The sequence below is a fragment of the Helianthus annuus genome, chromosome 15 (genome assembly GCF_002127325.2).
Source record: "Helianthus annuus cultivar XRQ/B chromosome 15, HanXRQr2.0-SUNRISE, whole genome shotgun sequence".
In the NCBI taxonomy this organism is placed as follows: Eukaryota; Viridiplantae; Streptophyta; class Magnoliopsida; order Asterales; family Asteraceae; genus Helianthus; species Helianthus annuus.
In genome coordinates, this window is record NC_035447.2 from 121560578 (window position 1) to 121573362 (window position 12785).

Here is a 12785-nt window from a genome sequence, read left to right on the forward strand (position 1 = left end):
GATAGACAATCTGAAATTCAATCTCCTGAGTGTCTCACAAATGAGTGACAAGGGATATGGGGCATTCTTCACAAAGGAGTGTTGTAGGATTGTTGGACCAGAAATGGTTGAAAAGATTGAAGCAATAATAAAATCAGGAAAAACAAAACTTGTTGCTCAAAGAAGTGGCAATGTTTATGTTGTTGATATGTCAAGAGAGTGTCCCAGAGCTGATGCCTGTCTGTTCTCAGTTGCCTCTAACAAAGAGACAGGGCTATGGCACAAAAGACTGGGATACACAAATCTCAAGACAATCAATGAAGTTTCAAAAAATGGCTTAGTGAGAGGCTTACCACAAAAAATGTTTTCATGTCCTGAACATTGTGTTTCCTGTTTAAAAGGAAAACAACATAAAAGCTCTTTCAAGCCCATTGAAGAGTCCAAAACAACCCAGTGTTTGCAAATGCTGCACATGGATTTGTTTGGCCCAGTGCAAGTCATGAGTCTCAAAAAGAAGAGATATTGCTTGGTTATTGTTGATGACTTCTCTAGGTTTACATGGACCTTCTTTTTACACTCAAAAGATGAGACTGCAGGCATTTTGCAAGACTTTGTGACACGGATTGAAAAGCAATTTGACTTTCCAGTGAATGTCTTCAGGAGTGACAATGGCACAGAATTAAAAAATAAGGAGTTAGATGCCTTCTGTGTGAAGAAAGGGATTGTAAGGCAGTACAGCATCCCTAGAACACCAGAGCAAAATGGGGTTGTTGAAAGGAAGAACAGAACATTGATTGAGGCAGCCAGAACCATGCTTGCAGATTTAGGTTTGCCATTAACTTTTTGGGCAGAGGCAGTAAATACTGCCTGCTATGTCCAAAACAGAGTTTTAATCAACCCTAGGCACAAAAAGACTGCTTATGAAATTCTGTATAAAATAAAGCCATTAATCTCATATTTCAAAGTTTTTGGTCGCCCATGTTTCATCCTAAACTTAAAAGATTCTATCTCAAAGTTTGTAGCCAAAATTGATATGGGATACCACCTGGGATACTCAACCACTGCTAAGGCCTACAAAGTGTTCAATACACGGACCAAAACAGTGGAAGAGACTTTGAATGTAAAGTTCAATGAACTTTCATCAATAAAAATCCCTGCAAATCCTGCAGAATTGTTTGATCTTGAAAAATTCACTTTTGAAAATACTGTTGTCAAGACTAACAGTGCAGGTCCATCAGAAGATTCATCGCCAGACTATGGATATGAGATCATCATTCCTCAAAGTCTGCTTCAATAGGGAGAGCATCAGTTGTTCAAAACAGTTGTCAAAGCTCAATCACTGCTACCTCAACATTTGTTGACCAAAGTAGCCCTTTAACCACTGCTTCCACCTCATCAAACACTGTTGACAAAAGTCCTCAAACAGTGGATCAAATTCAGCAGGTGTCCACACCTTTACCCCCTATGCCACCACCTTTTGAAACCACTGCTGGGTCATCAAAGTCACCAGTAGTGGTTAGCTCAGATGATACACATCTGCAGCCCTCACCACTCAATGCCATTATTCCATACCAAGGAGAGCTCATCTTCTTGAAATCTCATCCACCAGATCAAATCATTGGCAACATCAATGAAGGGGTGCTCACAAGAAGGCAATCCCAAAACATTTGTCTTTTTGCAGGTTTTCTATCACTCCATCACCCAGTCAAGTACCAAGAGGCACTGAAAGACAACAGCTGGGTAGAAGCCATGCAAGAGGAGCTCCAACAGTTTAGAAGACAACAAGTATGGGAGCTTGTTCCATTGCCAGAGGGTGTGAGTCCTATTGGCACAAAATGGGTCTTCAAAAATAAAACTGATGAAAGGGGTATTATTGTCAAGAATAAAGCCAGGCTTGTGGTTCAAGGTTTCAGACAAGAAGAGGGCATTGACTATGATGAAACATTTGCCCCTGTAGCAAGACTTGAAGATATCAGACTCTTTCTGGCCTTTGCTGTCAACCATAACATCAAGGTGTATCAAATGGATATCAAATGTGCATTCCTCTATGGTAAGATTCAAGAGGAGGTTTATGTTTGTCAACCTCCAGGTTTTGAGGATCCATTTAATCCAGATCATGTCTACAATTTGAATAAAACTTTGTATGGCTTGAAGTAAGCACCAAGGGCCTGGTATGAAACTCTGTCCACCTTTTTACTTTCCATTGGTTTCACCAGAGGCAGGATTGATAAAACACTGTTTTTAAAAATGGAGAGGGAAGGATTTGATGATTGTCCAAATTTATGTGGATGACATCATTTTTGGCAGCACATGTAATAAAATGTGTGAAGAGTTCAGGCAACTCATGACAGCTGAGTTTGAAATGAGTGCAATGGGAGAACTCCAGTGCTTTCTTGGTCTCCAAGTAAGGCAGCTGCAAAATGGTACTTTCATCCATCAAGGCAAATATGCCAAAGAACTGTTAAAGAAATTTGATATGGATGATTGTATGCCATGTAGTACACCCATTGCAACCAATAAATTGGTCATGTCTGAAGAAAAGGATGATTTGGTTGATTAGACCTTATATAGAAACATGATTGGGTCTTTATTGTACCTAACTGCATCTAGACCAGATATCATGTTTGCAACATGTGTCTGTGCAAGATCCCAATCAGCCCCTAGAAAGTCAAACCTTATTGCTGTAAAAAGGATATTCAGATACCTAAAAGGTGCTCCCACACTTGGTATCTGGTATCCAGCTAATGCTAAAATTGAGCTTTCAGGTTTCTCAGATAGTGACTTTGCTGGATGTGATAAAACAAGGAAGTCCACTTTAGGAGGGTGTCAATTCCTAGGCAATTGCTTAGTGTCTTGGCAAAGTAAAAAGCAAGCAGCTGTTTCCACACCCACTGCTGAGGCAGAATATATAGCTGCTGCAAGCTGTACAGCCCAACTGCTCTGGCTTCAAAATCAGTTACTGGATTTTTGTATCACTGCCTTGAAGACACCACTTATGTTGGACAGCCAGGCAGCAGAAAATATCATCAAAAATCCAGTTTCCCACTCAACCACCAAACACATCGACATCAGACATCACTTTGTGAGGGATTGCTATGAAAAAGGTTTGATTTCTCTGCATCACGTTCCAACTAAGGATCAACTGGCAGATATGCTAACCAAAGCATTAGACACATCCACCTTTAAAAGCTTGATCTCTAGGATTGGCATGCTAAACATGGAATAACAGGCAAAATCCTGTTTTTCTATGAATAAAAGCATTAAAATGTTTTCATAAAATCAAAAATCCATCCTTAAAAATAGCTAAAAATGAATTTTTCATTAAAAATCCTAAAAGTCTTCCATGACCACTGATGGGTTCAAAAGTCTGCTCTACCTCAAAAGTCTGTCCACTGCTGAAAGCCATCCCCTATTTTCATTTTCCTCTGATAAGCACTGATGTTCAAAATCAGTGTTGTATCCACTGCTGTGCTATCCACTAATAGTTAAAAGCATCCACTGTTCTCCATTACCGCTACAACTACTATGTTCACCAGTTGTTTTCACAAAAAGTACTGTTCAAAAGTAATGTCCTTCATTTCACCAGGGGATGGCATGCGGACAGCACATAGTGGTCAGACTTTTTGTAACCGCTGCCACGTCAGCATTCACTTTTCCTCTATAAAACCCCCTTTTCAAAGCCCAAACAGAGTTTCACTGTCGAATTGAATTCTTAAAAATTCTCTTCTCAAAGCAGTTTCCATTCCCACTACAACAAAAATGGCTTTTTAGGACCTTTTCTGTTAGATGCTTGTAAAAGAGGGTCCGACTAATGAACTTTTTAATATGCTCTACTAAACCGATGTCCTAAAAAACTATTTAATAAGATGGATGCTTTTTTGGGGTCCTATTATCATATAATTTAATAGGACACTTAAAATGTAGATCTTAATAAAGTACTTTATAAGACATTTAGTTGTTAATGTCCCATTATGTGGTACTGTATTAGGACACTTGATCATCTAGGTTCTATTATAACATAACTTAATAGGACACGTTGTAGTTAAGTCATAAATGTTCAGTGTTATAGGACCCTTTCTAGTCGAAGTCATATTAGAACTTAACTTAATAGGACACTTGACACTTGGGTCTTATAACTTTAAACTTTATAGGACGCTTAATCCTTGTGGTGTTATTATAATACACCGTAATAGGACACTTGATATTTGAGTCATAAAACATTAGTTTTATAGGACGCTTATTCACTAGAGTTTTATTATAATATAACTTAAAAAGACACTTGACACTTGGGTCTTATAAATTTAACCTTTATAGGATGCTTAATCATTGTGGTGTTATTATAATACACTGTAATAGGACACCTGATATTTGAGTCATAAAACATCAGTTTTATAGGACGCTTATTCGCTAGAGTTTTAATATAACATAACTTAATAAGACACTTGATATTTGAGTCGTAAAACATAAGTTTTATAGGACGTTTATTCCTTAGAGTTTTATAATAACACTAGGTTATTGACCCGTGAGTGGTGGTGGTGGCCGGTGGTGGTGGCCGGCGGTGGTGAGAGGTGGTGGTGGTGGCCGGCAGTGGTGGTGGCCGGTGATGGTGGTGAGTGGTGGCCGGCGGTGGTGGTGGCCGGTGGTGGTGGCCGGCGGTGGTGGTAGCCGGTGAGTGGTGGTGGTGAGTGGTGGTGGTGGTGGTGGCGGTGGTGAGAGGTGGTGGTGGCCGGTGAGTGATGGGGATGGTGGTGGTGGTCGGTGAGTGGTGGTGGTGAGTGGTGAGTGGTGGTGGTGGTTAGTAGTGGTGGTGGCCGGTGAGTGGTGGCGGTGGTGAGTAGTGGTGGTGGCCAATGAGTGGTGGTGGTGGCCGGTGGTGGTGGTGGTGTGTAGTGGTGGTGGTAGTGCTGCTGGTGAGAGGTGGTGGTGCTGGTGAGAGGTGGTGGTGAGTGGTGGTGGTGGCCGGTGAGTGGTGGTGGTGGTGGTGCTGGTGAGATGTGGTGGTGCTGGTGAGAGGTGGTGGCGAGTGGTGGTGGTGGCAGGTGGTGGTGAATAGTGGTGGTGGCCAGTGGTGGTGGAATAGAGAGGCTGCTTCCAGTGAGACCCCCGCCTCGATAGTAGTTTTGTATCAAGCCTTGGACATCAGGCACATAACACTCAGCAATTGAGACAAATGTCGGTTAGTACATGTACCCCTTGTCTTTCGGCTATCAAGGCCACCACATGATGCATTGGTATTAAATAGATGATAGTGAAAAATATATAATAGCTTTTGTTTATTTAAATTAAAGAACTGAGTATTATTTTTCTAATATATATGATATTTTAATTTTTTTTTCATTGTGCGTTTTTTCTAAGGCCCACGCTTTTCTTGCGCCTAGGCCCCAAGCGAAGCCTGTGCGCCTAGCGCCTTTGATAACTATGGTGAAAGTGTGGTTGAAATCGATGCCCTTGAACATAAGTACATAACATACAAAGGAGTTACTCACAGGTCATTCCCAATGAAGATCAGAAGTTGGATTTCTTTTGGAGGACAAAACCATTATATTGACCCGTTTGGGCATAGGTTGGTGTATTTTGACTCGTTTGGGCGTATTTGGTTTATTTTGACCCGTTTGGGCGTATTTTGACCCGTTTAGGCGTATTTTGACCCGTTTGAGCTTTTAACCAAGCCGATCTCGAGTAGTTTTCAAATCATTCATAGAAATTATACATGTTTTTTTTTCTGAATGACTGAGATAATATTTGTAATCTCTTCTTTTTTAAGCTATATATATTTCAGTTCGGTTCCTATCCTAAAACTTCCCCTTCAAATGATACTCGCAAATAAAAACATACAGTATTTAAAATAAATATACAAAAAATATAACTACAAAATGCCATATATGTCTTAATTAACAATATCAGGCCTTAATGTATCACAATAAACAATAGTAGGTCATGTATGTCGTCCTAATTGATCACAACGGACAATAGTAGGTCCTATATGTCTTAATGGACTGTATTGGGCCTTAATGGATCACAACGGACAATAATAGATCATATATGTCTTAATGAACTATATTAGCCCTTAATGGATCACAACAGACAATAGCAGGTTATATATGTCTTAATGGATGATATTGGGCCTTAATGGATCAAAACGAGCAATAATAGTTCATCTAAGTCTTAATGAACTATATTAGGCCTTAATGGATCACAACGCACAATAATTGATCATACATGCCTTCATGCACCATGTTGGGCCTTAATGGATCCTAATGGACAATAGTAGAGCATATGTATCTTAATGGACCTTAATGGATTACAACGGACAATATTAGATCATACATGGCTTAATGGACCTATTATGCCATAATGGACCATAATGGGTAATAATAGATGGTATATGTCTTAATAGACCATATTGGGCCTTAATGGATCACATAGGACATTAGTAGATCATATACGTCTCAATGGACTATATTGGGCCTTAATGGATCACAATGGACAATAATAGATGGTACATGTATTAATGGACCATGTTGGGCTTTAATGGATGACAATGGACACTACTAGATCATATATGTCATAATGGACCATATTGGGTCTTACTGGATCTCAAAGGAGAATAATAGATCATATATGCCTTAATGGACCACAATGGGGAACAGTAGATCATATATGTCTTAATGGACCATAATGGGACTTAATGGATCACAATATGGAACAATAGATGATATACGTTTTAATTGACTATATTGGACCTTAATGGATCGCAATGGGGAATAGTAGCTCATATGCGACTTAATGGACCATATTAGGTTTTAATGGATCACGAAGCACAATAATAGATCATATATGTCCTAGTGGACCATATTTGGCCTTAATGGATCACGAAGGACAATAATAGATCATATATGTCCTAGTGGACCATATTTGGCCTTAACGGATCACAATGGGGAATAGTAGATAATATACGTCTTAATGGACCATATTGGGCCTTGATGGATCACAATGAAGAATAGTAGATCATATATGTCTTAATAGACGATATTGGGCCTTAATGGATCATAATGGACCACCTATGTTTTAATGGATCACATTGTGCCTTAATGGATCATAGTGACCTGATTTAACCAAAAACTTTAACTGGGTTAGGGTTAACCAGGTTAGGGTCCGTGCAAGATTTTGAAAAATTAAGTAGATAACTCGTCAAATTTTGACGCCAAATGACACCGCCTGCAATTTGATATATAGATAAAGGACATAACTTGTAATTCAGTTTTCAGATTATCAAAAAAAAAAAAAAATTGTTGTTCCAATTTCAATTCAATTTCATTTAATTTTCATGTTTCCCACCCCTACCAAATTCACCCGCCCAAATTTTCCATATTTTCTCAAAAACCCAAATTCCCCTTGATCAGCAAAACCTAAATTGAGCGTCACTCCAACATCCCTCTCTTTGTCTCGCTGTCAAACAACCAGATCTCAAAACCTAAAACCATCGATTTCAAACATCGCTCTCTCTGTCTCGATCATTTAATTTAAGAGATCTGGATCTGGATAGATGATTTCAAGCTCTTAGATCCAAACGCCGCTCATACTCATGTTTGTCGATTGGAGTGTGGATAAGCATGTATGTATGTGTGTAGGTATAGATCGTTGGTTATATTCTTTGTTACTCGCTTGATTTTAAACAAAAGTACAGATTTATCAAAATACAAAGTTGATTTAGGATTCAAAAGGGGAAGAGATGCGGAAAGGAGTTGAATAATTCCTGGAGCTGAGAGAACAAAAGCAAAACAAAGAAGAAAAATGGCTCGTGGTGCTTTTGATTCAGGTTTTGTGTGTTTTTTAATAAATTAGTGCTTGTTTGATGTAAATGTATGTTTGTTGGTAATAATTTGTGGTTTAATTGTTGTGTTCTTTTGGGATTTTAGCTGTGTTTATTACGGAATTTGAAACATTCAACAGAAAAAATGAATTTTGGAAAGAAAAAGTGTGATATTATAGTTTTAAGTGTGATATTGTTGGTGTTGGATTAGTGTGTTGAAAGAACTGAAGTGTTTGGGGTATAGAAAAGTTAAGTGTGTGTTGGTTGGCTGGATGGTGGAGGTTGGCTTTTGTGTTTACTTGTTTATTATTTTGATTGGGAGATTTTTTACTTTGTTTGTTCAGGTTTGTAGAAGTTGGTATAGAAAACGATCATGTACGTGACGAAAATGTTTCTGATGCTGATACCGGGTTGAATCAGGCAAGTTTGTAGTTTCTTGGATTATATGTATCAGTGAATGCATTGTTTATTAACTCTCTCATCTGAGTATAATATATCCAGCCATTGCATTCCAAATCATCTTCATTTATTGGAGACGAAAGAACTAATCTATCTGGGAATGAAGCAGTTAAAACTGTAGCTTCAGCAAACACAGTTGGGTATAACACATAAGATAGTTGAAAGGTTATAAAGATGAGAACATGCAATCACTCTCAATTTCGGGTTTGGTTACTTAATTGCAATACATAATTAGTAATAACAACGTTCATAACCACATAGACATGGTTTGTATTTATCGTCCCACTAACCTAGAGCACAATCCATGTATTTACACACAATCAACATGACCTTTAACTAAATTAATTAGGGTGCATTAGACACAATCGAGTGGTGTATTATAAACCATGTGTCGAAATCTGAGCATAACATCTCTTGGTATCGTTTTCGCTCTGGGCCACCAAAAAATTGATCCAGCCTTGGGATAATGTGATTGTTGTTCCTTCAACCCGAGTACAAAATTTATCGAAAAAATGAAACAAAAATCTGGGATAAAGCGTACTAGAATTCATTTTAGTTTTAGGGCATTTTGGACTCAAGCATATGTACATGCCTTGGTTAGTTATTTCTGTTAAGTATATATCAGGATAGATGTGCGCTAGGACGACTTGCGGCTGAGCGGCTTCCCCTCCGATGAGTTTTGGTGGCGGCAGTCGTCACATCTGAAACCACCTATCATGTTTCAGCAACGGAGGAAGTAACCTGTTTTACCGGCGGATAACGGACTCCGGGGAGAAGCTCACCAGCGATGGTAGTACCAGAAACGGCAGCGGTGGCTCTCTTCGTGTATTGCTGGTTCGGGCCCGGTGTATTTCTGGTGGAGCTCCGATTCACAGCTATAACAGTGGCAGTATACATCCCCTTGTAGCCCATCGGTCAGTATTTGGTTTATGCTTGTACCCTCGTGTTCCTGATCTTGTAAAACTGTTGACTGCTTGTTTGTTTATTAAGACCAGAAAGATGTGTTAAACTGTTGAAACAAATGGAAGGAATAATAAATGTTTGCTGTTGACTAATAAACAAAGGAGTATAAGTTATACAAATTGTATATAACTTACATAGCATCTAAAATTATTATTGTGGCATAACATCTAAAGTAATTATTATGGATATCTTTAATATATTATAGTTTTGATGTAAGTGGTGGTGGTTTTGATAATAAATCTGATGACATGTGATTTAAAATAGTTAGGGATGAAACTGATGATGTGATGCTAGAATGGTAGGATTTTATAATTATCAATGGTATTAAAAACATAGACATGTTTATATGAAAATTAGAACATGACATGGTAAAGGTGTTGATGATTTTTGGGTAACTTGATGTTCACTGTTTTCGGTATAAAAATAACCGTCATGGTTACAGTTCGGTACCGGTATTTACCGTTAAAGTAACCAGAGTACTAGTATTGGTACCGTTCCGAGTCTTCATGGTTATAGTTAGTACTACTTTATTCTCAAAGTTGGCTAATCATAGATAGATTTGAAATTTACAAATAGCACGAGCCCAGCTCAACGTGCGGGTGCACTTGCTAGTTCTTTATTAAATGGGCTAAAATGGCTGAATCTAATTTCAACTTTGCTCTTTGCAACTAATTATGTCTTCGATTTTACATGACAGGGTGGAATGGCTACTACCATGGCTTAAGTTTACTATGTACCCTTGATCTTAGTTCCACTTTTGTTTCAATTGGCAAATGATTATAGAATCTTGCTTTTCTCATGGTAAATTTCACTTGAAAAAGCTTGTTGCTATTAATTAGTTTCTTTTAAAGTTTTTAAAAGTTTAACTTGTGCATCTGGAATTTAGAAATAATACTTTTTGTCTTCAATGTTTCAATCTGGGAGTTGTTGGTTTAGCAAGATGGATGTCATATGTTGCAAACCAGTGTAAGGAGGGTGAATGACCAAATGGTGAATAGGATATGAAACTTTGAATAATGGGAGTTGGTGATAACCATCAACCATGACACAATTGATGAGGATATTATTTATGAGCACAATGAAGTTTTGAGTTTTTATTTAAATATTTGTTAGGTTTTTGTTTTATATGTTAGATATTTAGGCTTAATGTGACACTTGTTAGACATTTGGAAGATAATCGAAGTTATGATATTATGCTTTCTATATTTTATACTTTTATTTTATTTTTATTTTATATTGTAAATAAATAATGATTTTAATTAATCAAAACTAATATGATAAATGTCTATAGTGGCATTTAATTTGTACAACTAAAAGCTCAAAACTATATAGCGGCAAACAAAAAAGTGCCACTAAAAGCCCAAAAGTTTGTAGCAGCAGATAAAAAAATGCCACTAAAAGGCTTTAGCGTTACCGCTTCTAGTGGCACTTTTTTTGTGTGCCGCCCATTCCAACAATGGTCTTTAGTGGCATTTTTTTGGTTTTTTGTGGCACTTTTTATGTGCCACTAGATGGCAATTTTTTTGTATTGATTGTAAAAGTGTCCTAATATGTTCTTTTTAGGATGCAATTCAAGTTGTCTATAGACATATTATGCGACCGTAAAATTGGTTTCATGATCTTATTTGGTATATTAGGACCCTTTTCTTGGTACTAAATTAGATATAATGTTAAATCATAAGGGTCCTATCAATTAATTTCTAAAGGCGCTTGTAAGTGTATCAAAAGATTAAAAGTATCTACGCATATGTTAGAACATCATAAAAGTGTCCTAATATGTTTTTATTAGGACACTATTTTGGTTGTTCAAAGAAATATTACACGACCATAAAATTGGTTTCATAATCTTATTTGAGATGTTAGGACGCTTTTTAGTTTCGGGACTTATTACGACCCCTTTACATGAAACGCTTTTACCGTTGGTCCTATTAAAAGAAAGGTCCTATAAAATAGCATTTTAGGACGTTTTTGCGCGTACTAAAAACCTAGTTTTCTTGTAGTGTCCATTCCATCAAATTTCTTCACAAACTCATTTTCGATCCTCATCTTCAAAATGACAAAATCGAAATCATCCTCAAAATCTTCCAAAGGGGCCTCTCAAAAGGCTACCTCCACAGAAATCCCACACAAATCATCTCACAATCTTCTGGGTCTTCTCACAAAGCCCGGCACCATCGATACCTTTGATTCCATCCTTGATATGCTTAATGCAACAAAGTACAAAACTTTGTTAACCGCCGATGCACCAATTTACTTGACGACTTAAAGAGAGTTCTGGAAGAATGAAACCCTTGAAAAACAAGGTGAAACTGTCACTACCATTACCTCTTCTCTAAAGGGCAAAACTGTCAACATCACACCGCAATCCATATCTGAGGTCTTTCAGCTCGCTGATCAGGAAGGTAAAGATTCCTTCCCTAAAAACGAGTTAAAAATTGACTTCATTGAGAGAGGGTATGCAGACACAATGATGAAGAGGGATACCTTACAAAAAGGTTTTTTCCCTCCTGCAACAAGATTTTTATTCCATACCCTTCTCATGTGTGTTTCAAATAAAACCACTTCTTTTAATGAAATACCACTGAAGATTCAAAACTTGGGATATGCGATTTTACAAGAAGAAAATTTTAACTATTCCAAGGTAATCTTCAATGATGTGGTCAAAAATGTTGAAACAAAATCATTCTTACTGTTTCCAAGATTTTTAAGTTATTATTTTGAGAAAAAATTCAGTAAGGATGATATTGCGGTAATAAACCAAGGTGAATCACTACAAATGCATAGCTTAACAGCTGAAACTTTTACAAGAATGTCAACACCTTGCAAAATACAAGTAGAGGTGCCTGAGCAGACTTTAGTAGCAAACACTGCTCCTCAGGCATCTGCTGCTGAGCCCACTGCTCAAGGTGATCAAGGTAGTAAAACAACTGCCTTGAAACCCACACCTAAAATCACCTAAAAGCCCAAGAAAAAGAAAAATCAAAAACCCCCAAAACCTACCAAAAAGGCAACTCTGGAGGATGAGATACTAGAGCAACTACCTGTGACAACACAAAAGTCATAACAAACCAGTGCTGCTTCTTCCTCACAGTAGTTGGTAAAAATATCTCAATCCATACCTGAAACTCCTCCTGTCTCTTCACAAAAAGAACAGGTTGTACAAATAGGGTCACCACATCATGATGCTCTGGAAGCACTCGTTTCCATCATCCACAGCCCAATGCCCGGGGCAATTTCGCTTTCTAAACCTACCTTCACATCCCCAATTCCACCAAATACCAAACTACTGTTGGATGCAATTGATCTGAACCTGGCACAAACCAGTCCTTCTCAATCACCTGTTCATGAGAATATACCTCAACAACAGACTGGGCCTGATGTATCAATCTTTGCTAACCCACCAACACAACCTGAGGAGGTTACACCCCTTGAGTTACAAGTAACTCTTGGTGGTAATCCAAGTGAAGCAGCCACTACAAGTGTTGAACCTACAGGTTTACACTTGGACAGTGGTTACATCAATAAGACTTCCTTGGAGGCAATTCCTTCCATAACACCTCTGTTATCTGCT

The 12785-nt window shown here is 38.0% G+C and overlaps 1 long non-coding RNA gene across 2 annotated transcripts; it reads left to right on the top strand.

The window, feature by feature from the left end:
• Positions 1-7368: 7368 nt before the first annotated feature.
• LOC110910267 lies at positions 7369-10060 on the top strand. 2 transcript variants are annotated; one of them, XR_002575960.2, is made up of 4 exons: positions 7369-7610; positions 7694-7798; positions 8137-9165; positions 9912-10060. It is a non-coding gene; the product is annotated as an uncharacterized LOC110910267 (long non-coding RNA). The 2 variants fall into 2 exon arrangements; XR_002575959.2 differs by lacking the exon at positions 9912-10060 and having other exon boundaries at positions 8137-9239.
• Positions 10061-12785: the final 2725 nt, after the last annotated feature.